Genomic DNA, 16,743 nt, shown 5'->3' on the forward strand with positions numbered 1-16,743 from the left:
TGGGACGTGAGATTTCTTATGCAGTGGCTCAGGGCTTCCAAGAAAGAGGAAGCAGAAGTTGCCAGTTCTTTTTATAAAAAACATTATATGCTTTTACTTTATTTTGTGTTTTTTTGCCACACTGTGTGTCATGTGGCAAGCTACCTAGTTCCCCAACCAAGGGTTGAACCTGGGCCCCCTGCATTGGGAGTGTGGAGCCTTAGCCACTGGACCACTGGGGAAGTCCCAGAAATTGCTAATCTTTTTACCCTGTAGGTCCAAAATGGGCACCTCGTCAGTCCTGTCACATGTGCTTGGTTAACATGGGTCACGGACCAGCCCAGATGTGTTGTGAGTTCACTACACGAGGCGTGGAGCAGGTTCGTTGGTAATAGACTAGTCCAGACTACTTCTGAGAGTGAACCGGGGCCTGTTAAAGATCATGTTGAACTGGTGGGTATAAACTGAAGCTGGCTAGGCCTCGCCTGCATATGTGATCATCATAGTTGTACCTGCGCCCTGGAGGAGGCAAGAGCTGGGGGTTACCCTCAGTCTTGTGTTTCTCTCACTCAGTATGAAGTTTGACCATGTGAAGTTCGGGTCTCACGTTTTAAGTGGAAGATGACTTTTAAATAACAAGCCAGCAACTTTGTTTGGATGCTCACTGAGTGAGTATAGGAGTTATTTTGACAGTGAAGGCTTTACGCTTTCTGAGATGACTTTGCTTTTTGGCCTCCAGTGGGGAGTTTTCCTGAGGTATTTTTCAAGATTGATTTTGACTGTGTGCCTTTTTCACATTACATGGTAACTTGGAACCTCATCCTTTCATAAGATAGAGCTTCATTCTGCAGTTAATCAGAGGATCTCAGAAGGTCTGTTTGCTCAGAAGCTCCCTCTCACCTGGTAGGAAGTTGTTACAGGTGCTCACAGGACAGCGGGCACACCCGCAGCTCCCACGTGGTCTGGGGCCAGGTGGGATCCAGAAAGCTCTGTGGGTGGAGTTCTTTTTACTCTGTACTTTGAAGGAATGTCAGTTTGCAATCCAAAATGGAACTTGAGCTCAGTAGAATATTTCATCTGTAAAAGAAAATTCTAAAATTAAAAATCTTGTTTTTCTGTATAATAGAAGGTGCACTTCTGAGGTGTGACCTTTAAGATCCCATTTTGATGTGAAGCGCCTCCAGAGTGTCTTGCACCGACATGCTTGTGCACCCACACGTAGCTGTGCTGGCGGAGTGTGGGCTGAGGGCCGTTCTGTCATCCCTGAAGTTCACTGGGGAGGGACGGACTTCTGAGGAGGGCTTCCTGATGCCCTGTGCTGTCTTGCCCCAGCTGGTGAGGGGGAGTGTCAGTGAAAATTCTAGGCTTGAATGCAGTGTAATAGCCTCTTTATTAGCCCTGACTGTAGTGTGAAAACCAGAACAAAACCAACCTCTCCAAACTGGGTTTCTGCAGATTTGAGTAGCTGGGAGACCTCTTTTTCACTCAACAAGTTGAAAAGTGGACTGTGGTCAAGTGAAGCGCTGTGCTTTCTGCCACTGGGGGCAGAGGGTTTCAGGTAGTATACAACAAATGTTTTGGTATTTATGACGCTTTACCGCAGTGTGTTTCAAGTTACATTTTTAATGCTGCAGCAGCTCTGACACTAGTTGTGTTTGTAGTAAGGGGCAAGGCTCAGTTTAAATATTGCTGTTGGTCTGTTTTCCACTTGCAGGATGGGGAGAAAGGTGGCTGGGGTGACTAGTGGGCTGGGATGTGCTTGGCAGACTCGTGTGTGTTGAGGTTCAGGGATTAGTAGCTAGTTTGTTAGCTTTTCAGATGAGTTTGGCGGCAGCGTTTAGTTGCTCAGCGGAGTCGGACTCTTTGTGACCCCGTGGGCTGTAGCCCGCCAGGGTCCTTCTGTCTGTGGGATTTCCCAGGCAAGAATACTGCATTGGATTGTTGCCATTTCCTTTTCCAGGGGATTCTCCTGGATCAGGGATCAGGGATTCACATCTCCTGCGTTGGCAGGTGGATTCTTCACCGCTGAGCTACCAGGGAAATCCTGAGTTTGGGGTAGGTAATGTTAATTTTTAAAATTGTTAAGTTATTATGTAGGGAGAGGATTATCTTTTATAGAACACCCTTTAGATGTACATTTATAGCAGTCTTGTGAAGAACTCTGGCCTTTTACCCAGAGGGAACTAAGACTGACTCACCCAATGTTACATAGTTAGTCATCTGTCAAGCTTGGATTGAGCTCAGGTTTGTTTGACTTAAAAATTCTCATGGATCACCCCTTCCGCTCTCCCACCCCCAACCTTGGTAACTTACACGAAAATCCTTCCCAACTAGACATGGTCTGTACTTTCTCTTCCACTGAATATGGAGACCCACAGCCCAGAATAGAGCGGTTCCACCTGGCTGTATTGCCCTGTGTTTTCCATACGCCTGTTTCTTACTCTGTTGTAAACATACTGATCACACAGGGTTTTTTACCTGGGACCTAGGAACCCTCTGAAGTGGTGTGCAAAATGTGTGCTTTTTTTGTGGAAAATGTCAGCATTGATAACTTTCATTAAATTCTCAATGGTTTCTGACTCAAGTAAAAGAAAATAAACCAACCCCCAATAGTAATGCTTTGGACCATTAGTATTGTCTTAGCATTATTATTTCTCACTTCCACTGTATAATCATAAGGGATTTGATTTAGGTCATACCTGAATGGTCTAGTGGTTTTCCCTGCTTTCTTCAATTTAAGTCTGAATTTGGCAATAAGGAGTTCATGGTCTGAGCCACAGTCAGCTCCTGGTCTTGTTTTTGCTGACTGTATAGAGCTTCTCCATCTTTGGCTGCAAAGAATATAATCAGTCTGATTTTGGTGTTGACCATCTGGCGATGTCCATGTATAGAGTCTTCTCTTGGGTTGTTGGAAGAGGGTGTTTGTTATGACCAGTGCATTTTCTTGGCAAAACTCTATTAGTCATTGCCCTGCTTCATTCCGTATTCCAAGGCCAAATTTGCCTGTTACTTCAGGTGTTTCTTGACTTCCTACTTTTGCATTCCAGTCCCCTATAATGAAAAGGACATCTTTTTTGGGTGTTAGTTCTTTTTTTTTTTTTAAGAATCTGTATCAATACGTTTATTCCAAGTAAGAATTGTGCATTCACACCAGGCATATTATTCCCCACAAAAGCCAGTATCATCATTAAAATATTTAACACTAAATATACCATAAAACTCACAGTTATGTGAAAAACTTCTCAAGGTATCTATTTCAAGTCATTAAATTCTTCAATATTTGTAATCCATGCATAAACATGACACTCATAATTATTGATATGCTTATTATATATATTTAAAACATCTTTTGGGAAATTTTATGCTCTCCAAATAATAACTTCTTAGTAACTTAAAAATACCTCTATGAACCTCTTAGCAGTACTATTGTAAAACCAAAATTGTATTTTCAAGCAGCAAGGATCCAAGACACACCATTCCTGACTAAAGACAGGGCTGCTATCCGGTTTTCCAAACAGCTCTCGTCCATTCCTTGTCCCTATTTTAATATGCCAACCATCACTTCACTGATATCCCAAAGTTTTCTCGCCACAGACTCATCCATAGCTTTGGGCAACAGTTCTTCTTTACAGTCCCCAAAGTACCTCCCTGAAACACCTTCGACCTCAGGTGAAGAGGCCAAATAAACTGCAGTCTGGGCCCCCTCTTCTGGAGTTTTGAAGAAAGCCCATGACACTAAATTGAAAAGTGGTCTGACTAACAGTGGGATGTGTATGTGCCTCCCGAGGTTAGTTCGCACTACGCCAGGGTGTAACACATTCACAGTGACGCTGGTGCCTTCTAAGCGGCGGGCTAGTTCTCTGGTAAAAAGAATGTTAGCCAGTTTGCTCCGACTGTAACAGAAGCTTTTATTATAGCTCTGTTCACTGTTCAAGTCTTCAAAGTTGATGTCTCCATATTTGTAAAGTTTAGAGGAAACGACCACAATTCTGCTGGGAGCTGAACTTTTGAGGAGTCCAAGGAGAAGGTTGGTGAGTAGGAAGTGTCCCAGATGGTTCACGCCAAACTGCATCTCAAATCCATCTTCAGTCTTCATATAAGGGCACTGGAAGACCCCAGCATTATTGATCAACACATCCAGTCTAGGCTCCTCCTGGAGCATCTCCTGACAGAAGGAGCGCACGGAGCTCAGCGAGGCGAGGTCCAACTCCTTGACGGCGAGCTCGCCGGCACCGCCGGAGTTGGGCCCCGAGTCGGGGCCTCCCGCCGGGCAGACCTCGCGACGGAGCTGGCCCGCCGCCTCCTCGGCGCGCTCGCGGTCCCGGCAGCCCATGATCACTCGAGCCCCCAGGCGCAGCAGCTCGGCCGCTGTGGCGCGGCCCAGGCCGCTGTTCGCCCCGGTGATCAGCACGGTCTTCCCGCGCATGAGGCCGGAGTCCCTGCCTTGGTGCAGCCGCTGGACGCTGGACCCCACAAACCGCCGGGCGGCTAGCCACAGGATCCCACCTAGTGCAGCCAGTAACGCTGCCGCGGTACCCACTGCCATAGCCGCCGGGGCCGAGGGCCCACCGGCCCCTGCGCGGGCTGGGTGTTAGTTCTAAAAGGTCTTGTAGGTCTTCATAGAACCGTTCAACTTCAGCTTCTTTAGCATTACTGGTTGGGGCATAGACTTGGATTACTGTGATATTGAATGGTTTGCCTTGGAAACGAACAGAGATCATTCTGTCGTTTTTGAGATTGCATCCAAGTACTGCACTTCGGACTCTTTTGTTGACCATGATGACCACTCCATTTCTTCTGAGGGATTCCTGCCTGCAATAGTAGATACAATGGTTATCTGAGTTAAATTCACCCATTCCAGTCCATTTCAGTTCGCTGATTCCTAGAATGTCAACATTCACTCTTGCCATCTCTTGTTTGACCACTTCCAATTTGCCTTGATTCATGGACCTGACATTCCAGGTTCCTATGCAATATTGCTCTTTACAGCATCGGACCTTGCTTCTATCACCAGTCACATCCACAGCTGGGTATTGTTTTTGCTTTGGCTCCATCCCTTCATTCTTTCTGGAGTTATTTCTCCACTGATCTTCAGTAGCATATTGGGCACCTACTGAGCTGGGGAGTTTCTCTTTCAGTATCCTATCATTTTGCCTTTTTATACTGTTCATGGGGTTCTCAAGGCAAGAATACTGAAGTGGTTTGCCATTCCCTTCTCCAGTGGACCACATTCTGAATTAAAGTACATAAAGTGCTTAGAACAGTACCTGACAAGAAGTAAGCTCATTATTAGTGTTATTATGACATTAATAGTTTTCTATGTGTATGGTCTTCAAAACTTTTAATAATTGGATAACAGTATCAATAACCTCAGATATGCAGATGACACCACCCTTATGGCAGAAAGTGAAGAGGAACTAAAAAGCCTCTTGATGAAAGTGAAAGTGGAGAGTGAAAAAAAGTTGGCTTAAAGCTCAACATTCAGAAAATGAAGATCATGGCATCCGGTCCCATCACTTCATGGGAAATAGATGGGCAAACAGTGGAAACAGAGTCAGACTTTCTTTTTCTGGGCTCCAAAATCACTACAGATGGTGATTGCAGCCATGAAATTAAAAGACGCTTACTTCTTGGAAGGAAAGTTATGACCAACCTAGATAGCATATTGAAAAGCAGAGACATTACTTTGCCAACAAAGGTCCGTCTAGTCAAGGCTATGGTTTTTCTTGTGGTCATGTGTGGATGTTAGAGTTGGACTGTGAAGAAGGCTGAGCATCGAAGAATTGATGCTTTTGAAGTGTGGTGTTGGAGAAGACTCTTGAGAGTCCCTTGGCCTGCAAGGAGATCCAACCAGTCCATTCTGAAGGAGATCAGCCCTGGGATTTCTTTGGAAGGAATGATGCTAAAGCTGAAACTCCAGTACTTTGGCCACCTCATGCGAAGAGTTGACTCATTGGAAAAGAGTCTGATGCTGGGAGGGATTGGGGGCAGGAGGAGAAGGGGATGACAGAGGATGAGATGGCTGGATGGCATCACTGACTCAATGGATGTGAGTCTGAGTGAACTCCGGGAGTTGGTGATGGACAGGGAGGCCTGGTGTGCTGTGATTCATGGGGTCGCGAAGAGTCCGGACACGACTGAGCAAGTGAACTGAACTGAACATGAAATAGAATATTACCAGACATACCCTCTCTTTATTGTTGGTAATATTCAGGTTTAATTTCAATATTCAGTTTTAATTTTTTTTCTTATAAGCAATTTGAGATGAATCTCCATATATATAAAACAGTTCCCTGTATTTTGGATTTTTTCTGTGGATTCCCCAAAGTGAAATTACTAGGTCATCATGTATGAACATTTTGAAGATCTTTAGACACATTGCCAGGCTGTGTTCCAGAAGGCACATAAGTAGTGCATAGCAGCAGTAAATTGCAGTCTGTTTTGCTGTATATATTTTTGCTTGCACTAGACAAATAGATGAATAAACAAGAGTGCCTTGTTTAATAAAAACTTTTGCAGCTTCCAGAGGTAAAACATTTTCTCTGTACCCTTTTGAATTGTCTCTACGTCCTTTTATCATTGAATCTTTTTTATGATTTTCTTATCAATGTGATACATTAGTTATCGTTGCATATATATGTTCTCAGATTGCTTGCCTTTTAGATATTTAGAAACAATTTTTTTTAAAGTAAAATCTGTTTTTTTTTTTTTGCATGTACTGCTATTGTTTTTAATTTCTAAGTCCTCCTTCTCTGTCCTATATCTCTAGTTTTTCTCATGCCAACTTTAAAATTTTCCTCCATATAAATTTCTAAAATCTCCTATATAGAGAAATATTGAAGCAGTATATACTTATTAGACTGTATATATACACATATATAGAAATGAACTATAAAGGCAGCTATTTTTCTTCATAATGACTGTGTAGTGTTTGTGTGGATTTAATCATAATTTGACTTCCCTGGTGGTTCAAATGGTAAAGAGTCTGCCTGCAATGCGGGAGACCTGGGTTCGATCCCTGGGTCGAGAAAATCCCCTGGAGAAGGAAATGGCAACCCACTCCAGTATTCTTGCGTGGAGAATCCCATGGACAGAGGAGCCTTGCAGGCTACAGTCCATGGGGTCATAAAGAGTCAGACACCGCAAAGAGTCAGACACAACTGAGCAACTTCACTTCACTTCAGTCATAATTTAACCCTATTGATAAACATATTCTTGTTTCTGGTATTTTCTGTTACAATTTCTGCATGATTGTCTTGCTACATGCAGTCTCTGCTCACTTAGGTTCACTTTTCTGTACAGTAGGTACCCAGGTGGCTCAGTGGTGAGGAATCTGCCTGCCTCACAGGAGATGCCGGTTCCATCCTGGGTTGGGAAGATCCCCTGGAGAAGGAAATGGCAACCCATTTGAGCATTCTTGCCTGGGAAATCCCATGGACAGAAGAGCCTGGCGGGCTGTAGTTCATGGAATTGCAAAGAGTCAGATATGACTGAGAGACTAACACAACAACAGTGGATTCCTAAAAATGAAACAGTTGGATCAAAATTTAGATAGAAAACTATGAAATTGCCTTCTGCAGAGGTTTTTCTCATTCCATGTAGATTTTGAAAGTGTCCTTATTTTAAGAATGATTATCAGTCTTTTTATATAAGGCAATGGCAACCCACTCCAGTACTCTTGCCTGGAAAATCCCATGGGTGGAGGAGCCTGGTAGGCTGCAGTCCATGGGTCGCTAAGAGTCGGGCACAACTGAGCAACTTCACGTTCACTTTTCACTTTCATGCATTGGAGAAGGAAATGGCAACCCACTCCAGTGTTCTTGCCTGGAGAATCCCAGGGACGGGGGAGCCTGATGGGCTGCCGTCTATGGGGTCGCACAGAGTCGGACAGGACTGAAGTGACTTAGCAGCATACATATATTTATGGATCATTTGTTTTTTCTTTCTATGAACTATTTGTGACCATTGCCCATTTTATTTTCTTACTGATTTATGAGGACTGTTTGTACATTAAAGGAACTAGCCTTTTGATACATATTCGTGCATTTATAACAACAGCACTGGCTCTTGATTGCTGTGCCCAGGCTCTCTCCAGCTGCGGTGAGCAGGGCTGCTCCTGGTTACAGTGTGTGGGCCTCTCACTGCAGTGGCTTCTCTCGTGGAGAGCAGGCTCTAGACACCTGGGCTTAGTAGTTGTGACGCACGGGCTTAGTTGCTCCACAGCGGGTGGCATCTTCCCAGACCAGGGATAAAAGTCGTGTTCTCTGCATCGGCAGGCAGATTCTTGACCGCTAGACTACCAGGGAAGCCCTTGATACCAGTTTTGTAAATGCTTTTATTTTGATGATGTAAGGAGTTTAGCTCTTAAAAAGTTAAAAAAATTTTTTTTTAAGTTTTAGATTTTATGTAGACAAATTTGTCATTTTACTTACGACTTCTAGGATTTTTAGTTTTTGGTCAGATTGCTAGGAGAAAGATGGTTTAAAGAAAAGTCTTTGCCTTTTCTGTGTTAGAAGTTTTATAGTTTGGGAAAAAGTACATTGTTATGAGGGAGCATTTCTTTATTTTCTCTAGTTGTAGTGTATTTAAATTTAGTTTTTTATAGTTTCTGTAGTGTTTAAAAACTGGAAATAAACATCCACATTTAAAGTAATTGTCTTCACAATTTGTATTAGGTACTTCTTTTACTTCAAATATCAGTACTTAAAAAAAATTAGTTTAAAAAACCAATAAAAACATTTAACTTTCCTCAGATTATAGATTTCATACATAGAATGGGTTTCCTCCTTGTGTCCAAGCCAATTTGACAAATTTGCTACATCAGAAAGAACTATGGGAACCAACCCTGGGAATATACAGATAGGCCAAGGTCAGTATCAGTCTGATGTGGACGTTGTTACTGAATTCTTATTAACAGTTTTTTTCAGAAACACTGATTGGGGGTCGGTTTAAGGAGGGAGATTCTAGCAGAAGGATGTTTGGACTTGTAGGTAACGGAGAAGTGAATTTTAATGGGAAGGGCACTAGACATTGTCCCTACCTTTGTAGCACTGTTTTCGATTCAAGTTTTCAGTATGAATCTCTTGGGGATCTTGTCCTGATTTTGTGCAGCTGCCACTGTACTGTTCATGACTGTATCCATGGGAACATAAGTAGGTGACATAAGTTTATAACTTGTTGCTAGGCAGATCTAGCTTGAAATGTAATAAAATTTCCTCATTAAAAAGTGTTTGGATGTTTTACCTTCTGTGGGGGAAGGTAACTAAACAGAATAGTTTGGAATTAAAACTGTGAAATTGTATAAACCTTTTATAGTGTAAAGAACTGGTCATGTTTTTAATTAATTGAATGTTTGAAATTGAAGAGAATAAGATAACTCTGTGCTGCAGGCTTGGTCTTTTAGGTTTAAACGGTTAGTATTCAGCTGTGTAGGGACTAGATGTGGACCCCTAAATCTATCTCAGAACACATGTTTAATTCCAGAAAGACGACAGATACTCTAGGTTGTCCTTCCCAGACTTGGCAGACTCATGAAGGAGGCCTTGTGGGGCATCAGATGCCTCTCTTATTTTGGTTGAAATTTCATTTTTTTAATTAAAATCTTTTAATAGGTAATGTGTCACTGGTGTAAAACAGCTAAATTTGAAAAAGGTAGAGTGAAATATAATTGGTTTCTTACCCTTTTCCTCTTGAGTCTCACAGTTACCCAGAGACCACCATACTTATTAGCCTCTTGTCTGATTATAATTTAAAGAATATGTTTGAGTAGTTATTTAGAAATAGTAGATGACATTTATGCATTTTGTATGCCAGCCACTGTGGTCAGTGCATCGCAGGACAACCTAGGAAGTAGTTTCTACTCAGTGTTTTACAGATAGGGAAGCCTACTCTCAGGCTTCAGAAAGTTAAATAACTTGCACAAGGTGTCATATTTCTTGCCCACAGATTAATCCATGTTTTATTTCTACTCTGTCCTCCTGTGTCTAGTACAGTGACTGTGGGACTGGAGTAGTGTGTCAAGTGTAGTGTGAAGGCTGGTTTTACACAGGTGGTCATATCCTCATCTGGTAGCTTTGAACTTGTGTAGCTGTGACTCACTTCTCTTTGTAGACAAGTTACACTGAGGATTGGCGCAGCATTGTGTCTGAATATTCATGAAAGTAATCTTATATTTCTGGATCTCATGTTGGGAACATTTGGGAGAACCTCCCTTGTGATTGGATAAGTTCAGTATTTGGGGATGAGAGTATTAACATAGGCATTGATATAATTGTGACTCCATTCCCTGTAGGTGTGTTTGATTTTTATCCCCCCTTCTCCTGCCTCAGCTGTATCTTGGCCCATGTCCTTTCAGTTTCCTCATGTAAGAGAAGGAATAAGTGGGACTAGGAGTCATCTAGAAGGAGTAAAGTGTTTTGTTAAATGCCAATATTAGCAAATGTCTGTGATTTTGAAAATCTGTGTTTAGTGTAAATTGTGTGTAGTGCCTCCAATTTTTTACCTTTGAACTGTAGAAAATAAAATTTTAGAGCTTGGGTGAGACTATTGAGATTATTTGGCAAGAGAAAAATGAGAAATGATTCAATTCCATAGGTAGTTGTTGAACTACTTTCTTTGTTAAGTGAGGATAATATTTATCTCATAGGGTTGGTATGAGGATTAAGAGATAATCCTTACGAAAGTCTTGGGCTGATTATTTAATGATAATACTAATCGTTAAACTCACTGAACGCTTAGTATGTGCTAGCATAATAGGAGCAGAGGAGTATTCTGAGACATCATAGGAAAGCCTGGGTAGAGTGTAGAAGAGAGTTAGGAAGGCCATTTGAAAGATTTTTAGTGAGAGTGAAGGCTGAACTAAGAGATTAGCTTTGAGGGAATGTGAACAAAGCATATAGAGCTGGCAGACGGGTAGAGGGTAAAAAGACTGAGTTTTGATGCCTTCAGTAATGGGATACTGGAAAGAGTAGAGCAGTCTGGAGATGTCACTAGTGTTTTGGAAACTGAAAACAGGCTAATGTAAAGTAACTACCTTGGCAGAACTGAGGAGGCTGAGCCAGAGGGAGGGAGAGGTGGTGTGAGGCCCTAGGAAGCAAGAAGGCTGCTGCTGCAGCGCCTCCCAAAGGCCGGGGTGGGGGGCAGGTGGACGTGCCAGCTGTCTGCAGGGCCTAGTGTGTTGTGGGCAGGGCTCAGCTGCAGGGCTGACTGGAAGTCTGGCTCCACTCCTGTCACCCAGCAGCTACCCTTTCCGTCTCCCAGCAGAGGGCCAGTTTACTCGTAGTGGAGTGTGAGCCCCAGGGATGCTGGAGGGGAAGGCTGGAGTGTGGGTGCCTAGACCAGAGACGGTGCTGGGTGCAGAGATTGTGTGAAGTTTCCACGGTGAATGGTGAGAACCTCAGGACATCCCAGAATTCTTGCAGCCTGGTTGTTCCCTCCGGGCAGCAGATAAGATTCTTCTTTGAGAGAAAACTGGCCCAGATGTAAAGGCCTACAGCCTCCAACAACTGTCAGCCTGCATCCTAGTCACTGTTTGTATTGCTGTTGTCACAGCTATTGCCTGAAAACAACAACTGTTATTTTACTATCTCACACGGTTTTTGGTGGTCAGGGTTTAGGAAGGGCTTACGTGGGCAGGTTTGGCTTGTATTTTTCTTCAGGTTGTAGTCACATAGTGGCTGCACACAGATCAGCAGGGCCACTGAAGCGGCTTGGACTGGCCTGGCACCTCCTTTCCTGGGTCTCAGCATGGGCACGTGCCAGGAGAGCCAGGTGAGAGTCAAATCACCTTTGTGACCTGCCTCAGGAGCCTCACAGCCTCGGTTCTGCCCTAGTCTCATGTCTGTTCAGCCTCAGAGGGAGGCAACATAGACTCCACCTCTTGATAAAATTTGAATCAAAGTCTGATTCTGAGGAGAATGTGTAGGAGGATGTTGTGACCACTTTTGGAAAAGATGATTTACCACAATTTACCTTTTGATTGTAAGATGTTCCCATTGTTGATATTCAGTCGCTAAGTCATGTTCCAAGTTGTCGCAGCCTCATGGACTGCAGCACACCGGGCTCCTCTGTCCTTCACTGTCTCTTGGAGTTTGTTCAGATTCATGTCCATTGAGTCAGTGATGCCATCCAACCATCTCATCCTCTGTCATCCACTTCTCCTCCTGCCCTCAATCTTTCCCAGCATCAGGATCTTTTCCAGTGAGTCAGTTCTTCTCATCAGGTGGCCAGAGTATTGGAGCTTCACCTTCAGCATCAGTCCATCCAATGAATATTTAGGACTGGTTACCTTTAGGATTGACTGTTTGATTTCCCTGCAGCCCAAGGGACTCTGAAGAGGCTTCTCCAGCACCACAGTTCTAAAACATCAGTTCCTCAGCTCTTAGCCCTGTTTATGGTCCAACTTTCACATCTGTACATGTGAAAAACCATAGCTTTGACTATATGGACCTTTATCTGTATAGTCAAAGATGTTCCTACTACATGCAAATTATGTTCATACCCTCCCCCAGCACCCTTTTCCAGTTGTGACATCAGATCCTGTCCCCTAAATCAGGCCAGCTGTGGCCAGATGTGTTTCCTCAGGTATAGTTCTGGATCTGGACACATGTGGACTTAAGAGCCAAGTAATCTGTTTTCTCCACATGGTGGGTAAGGCTTAGGATAGATGCTGCAGGCACACCTGTTCAGAAAAGGAGAAAACAGGCGCAGCAGTCACAGGTCCAAGGTGTTCCTGAAATCCAGGCGGGCACAGCTGCCAGCCCTTTATCAGGACTCAGTTCTCTCACCTGGGAGTGATTCTCCAAGGCTCTTGGCTCTACTCTGAGAGTTTTGTTTTGCCTTCTGAGTTATCCTTTACTATAGTAGTGTCTAGGTTTTAATAATTGGGTTAAAATACATGTAAGATAAAATTTACCATCTTAACTATTTTCCCTTGTGGCTCAGCTGGTAAAGAATCTGCCTGCAATGTGGGAGACCTGGGTTTGATCCCTGGGTTGGGAAGATCCCCTGGAGAAGGGAAAGGCTACCCACTCCAGTACTCTGGCCTGGAGAATTCCATGGACTATACAGTCCATGGTGTTGCAAAGAGTTGGACATGACTGAGCTACTTTCAGTTCTCTTCAGCCATTTTTTACCAAAGTACAGTTGGTTTACAGTTCATAACGCCATGCCAACCCCTGCTGCGCAGCGCAGCGCCGCGCCTCAGTTTCACACATGCACGTTCTTTTCCACAGTCTTCTCCATCATGCTCCATCCCTGGAGACTGGATGTAGGTTCCTGTGCTCTGCACAAGGACCTTGTTGTTCCGTCTTAACCACTTTTAAGTGAACAGTTCAATGATATTGAAAACTTTCATAATGTTGTACAGCCGTCAGCAAAAATCCACCTCCAGAATGCGTTTCATTTTGTAAAATTGAAGCTCTGTATCCATTAAACACTTAAGCTCTCATTCCCACGATCCACCTCCCCCCAGCTCCTGGCAGTTGCCGTTTTGCTCTCTGTCTCTGTGACTTTTAACTACTCTAAGCACCTCATATAAGTGGACTCATACAGCGTCTGTGTTTGTGTAACTGGCCTGTGTTTGTTAGCATGATGTCCTCGAGGTTCCTGCATGCTGTAGCCTGTGTCAGCATTTCCTTCTGTTTTCAAGGCTGAATAATACTCCATTGTATGGATGTGCCATATTTTGCTTGGGTATTCTTCTGTGGATGGAGCCTTGGATTGCTTCCATGTTTTAGCTGTTGTGACTAATGCTGCTATGACATAGGTGTACAAATATCGCAGAGATCCAGCTTTCAATTCTTTTGGATATATATACCCAGAAGTGGAATTACTGGCTCATATGGTAATTTAATTTTTTTTTTAGGAACTGCCTTGCTGTTTTCCACATTGACTGTACCATTTTACATTCCCAGCACCATGTAAAAGTTCAGATTTCTCCACATCCTCACTAATGCTTGTTATTTTCCTGTTCTTTTTTTGGTGGTAGCCATCCTACTGGGTATCATTTTGTTTGTATTTACCTAATGATTAGTGATACTGAACATCTTTTAATGTGCTTCTTAACCATTGGTGTATATTCTTTGGAGAAATGTCTGTTGAAGTACTCCACCCATTTTTAAAATCTGTTGTTGATACTGTTGAGTTTTACAAGTTCTCTATGTATTCCGGTTATTGATCTCTTATTAGATCTATGATTTGCAAATTTTTTTTCAAGAAATGGCTGGTTTTTAGAGAGGGATAGATTGGGAGTTTGCAATTGACATGTATTCTGGATTGACTACTGTATTTAAAATACATAACCAACAAGGACTTACTGTGTAGCACAGGGAACTCTGTTCATTACTCTGTAATAACCTGAATAGAAAAAAATTTGAAAGAGAACAGGTACGTGTATGTGTATAACTGGATCCCTTTGCTGCGCACCAGAAGCTATCACAACACTGCTAATCAGCTGTGCTCCAGTGTAAAGTTAAAAAAAAAGGAATGGCTGGGTTTTATAGCTGAGTGAAGTTTTCTTAGTCTGCTTCATGCTCATAATATTTTGGGAATAAAAAAGGCCTTTGTTCTATATTATTTTTGTCTCTTTCAGTCCAAACTGGTACACTTCCTTAAAAATTCGTGTAGGTTTTCTGTGTGTCAGTTTATTAATCCACTCCAGTTAGACAAAAGCCACCTTCCGATGGGTCCTTCCCTTCCTCCGGCTCCTTGTGCATCTGCTGCGGGACAGCTGCTCCTAACAGTCTGAGCAGCTCCACTGCTTCATTGAAGAGGCTCTTTAGAAGCAGCCCTTAATGTTTTTAGAAGATCCTTGGTTTGTTTTGAAATGCCAATTTGGAACCTTCTTGGATCTTTCTGAGGTATTTAAAAAAGTTTTTCACCCACAGCCTGGATTTGATTTCTCCCCCATAGCCATTTCTCGTTTTGATGTATTCATTTATGTGTTTATTTAGGCTGTGCTCGGTCTTTGCTGCTGCACGGGCTTTTCTCTAGTTGCGGTGTTCGGCTTGTAATCGCCGTGGCTTCTCTCGTTGTGGAGCACGGGCATTAGGCTCACAGGCTTTAGCAGTTGCGGCACTCAGGCGCAGCTGACTTCCTTTATTTTTAGCAATCCGTTTTCCCTAGCTACTCCTCTCTCCCCTCTCATTTTATCATAGGCATTGTGAAGAGACTGGTGACATGTTCAGTGTCATGCCCGGGAGTCTCCTTCGATGGGTCACTTGAATTGATTAGGTAAAAGATTCCACATGACTGCACACCACATTTCCCACCACCACATAACAAAGGTCCCCTTTTTTCCAGTGTATAGTAGTATTTTTCTTACTTTCGTGCCTAAAAAATGACCCCCCCCCAAGCTAATTGCATGCTTTCTGTGGGTCAGGAATTTGGGGGAGCTTTGCTGGGCGATTCTGATGCTGGCTCAGGTAACGTCTTGGCTGCTGTCAGTCGGTGGAGCTGGAAGAGCCGTGGGCACAGGGAGGTGGGTCTGCGTGTGTGGTGGGGGCACAGCAGGCTCCTTTCTCAGCGTGTAGTCTCTGGACCTCTCCACAAGGTCTCTGCGTGTGGACTAGATTGTGCTGCTGCTTCAAGGCACTCAGATCACGTACTCGGACACACACTTTGCAAAGGTGTATGTCTCAAGAGAAACAGGTAGAATCTGTTTTGTCTCTGTGCTTGAAAGTCAAAGCATGTCACATGCTTTGGTTACAAATTTGCCCAAGTTCAAGGGGGAGGGAACATAAACCTCACCTCTTGGAGGCAAGAGCTCCAGTTGGTCACAGTGTTAGAAGATCACATGAAGTAAGAGGTACTGTGGTCAGCTTTAGAGAACACAGTCCATCGTGGCTCTCAGGGAAACAGATGGATCCATGTCCCATCACTCTGCGAGCCCTGCTGCTTAGGAAGCCTTGTGTGCACATGCAGGGAAAACCTGCTTTTTAAGACTTCCTTCCTAATTGTGCCTCAGCAGTCAAGGATCATTCTAAACATGAAGAAAGCTTCTAACAGTAATGCAAGCAGATAAAAAATAAATTGAATGAAGAGAGAAAACGTAAATTGCAGAAGGAAAGTTCAAACTTCAAAAACAAAAGGCTAAAAGAACTTAAAGAAAATGTTAAATTCATGATACAAAAATAGTATTTTAAAGGGACTTCCTTGGCAGTCGAGTGGTTAACACACCACACTTCCATTGCAAGGGGCATGGGTTTGATCCCTGGTCAGAGAGCTAAGATCCTGTGTGCTGGACAGCCAAAAAAAAAAAAAATGATTATACAAAATAGGGAACCATTCAGAGAGTAAGAAAGAGCTCTTGGAAAATAGAAGAGCAGAGGAAATTTTCAATAGGAAACTGAAAAAAAATCATTCAGAAAGTATTAAGCGAAGACCGATGAAAATGTACAGTGCCTGAGCCGTGATGAGATCAGTGAAGAGTATTGTTTGGGGAGGAGGAGGAGGTGGGGAGATGTGGATGTGGACTGTGTATTGAGTGTCGGTTTTCTTCAAGTGTGATAATGGTGCTGAGGTTTTGTAGCAGAAGTGTCCTGAAGCAGCAGCACATGCTGTCTGCTTTCCTCAGGTGTATGTGTGTATGCACAGGGAAGAGAGACGCCACGCCAGGAGAGAGAGAGGGCCAAGCAGTTACGACTTCATGTCAACAATTAGTGATAAATGCAGACGCAAAACAGAAAGAGTATATCACAGTTGAGGGATCAGTTCAGGAGAGCCTCCATCTGGATTACTAGAGAGAGGGGGAAAAGAGAAAATTGA

General features: G+C 43.3%; 1 protein-coding gene and 1 pseudogene across 1 annotated transcript in view; one reads left to right on the top strand and one right to left on the bottom strand.

Moving 5' to 3' along the window:
- Window positions 1–16,743, top strand: part of RCOR1 (REST corepressor 1) — a 117,566-nt gene that overhangs the window by 31,824 nt on the left and 68,999 nt on the right. The gene's annotated exons all lie outside the window — the stretch shown is intronic.
- Window positions 3,101–4,557, bottom strand: LOC102283762 (retinol dehydrogenase 14 pseudogene; annotated as a pseudogene).

Source organism: Bos mutus, chromosome 21 (assembly GCF_027580195.1).
Source record: "Bos mutus isolate GX-2022 chromosome 21, NWIPB_WYAK_1.1, whole genome shotgun sequence".
Lineage (NCBI taxonomy): Eukaryota > Metazoa > Chordata > Mammalia > Artiodactyla > Bovidae > Bos > Bos mutus.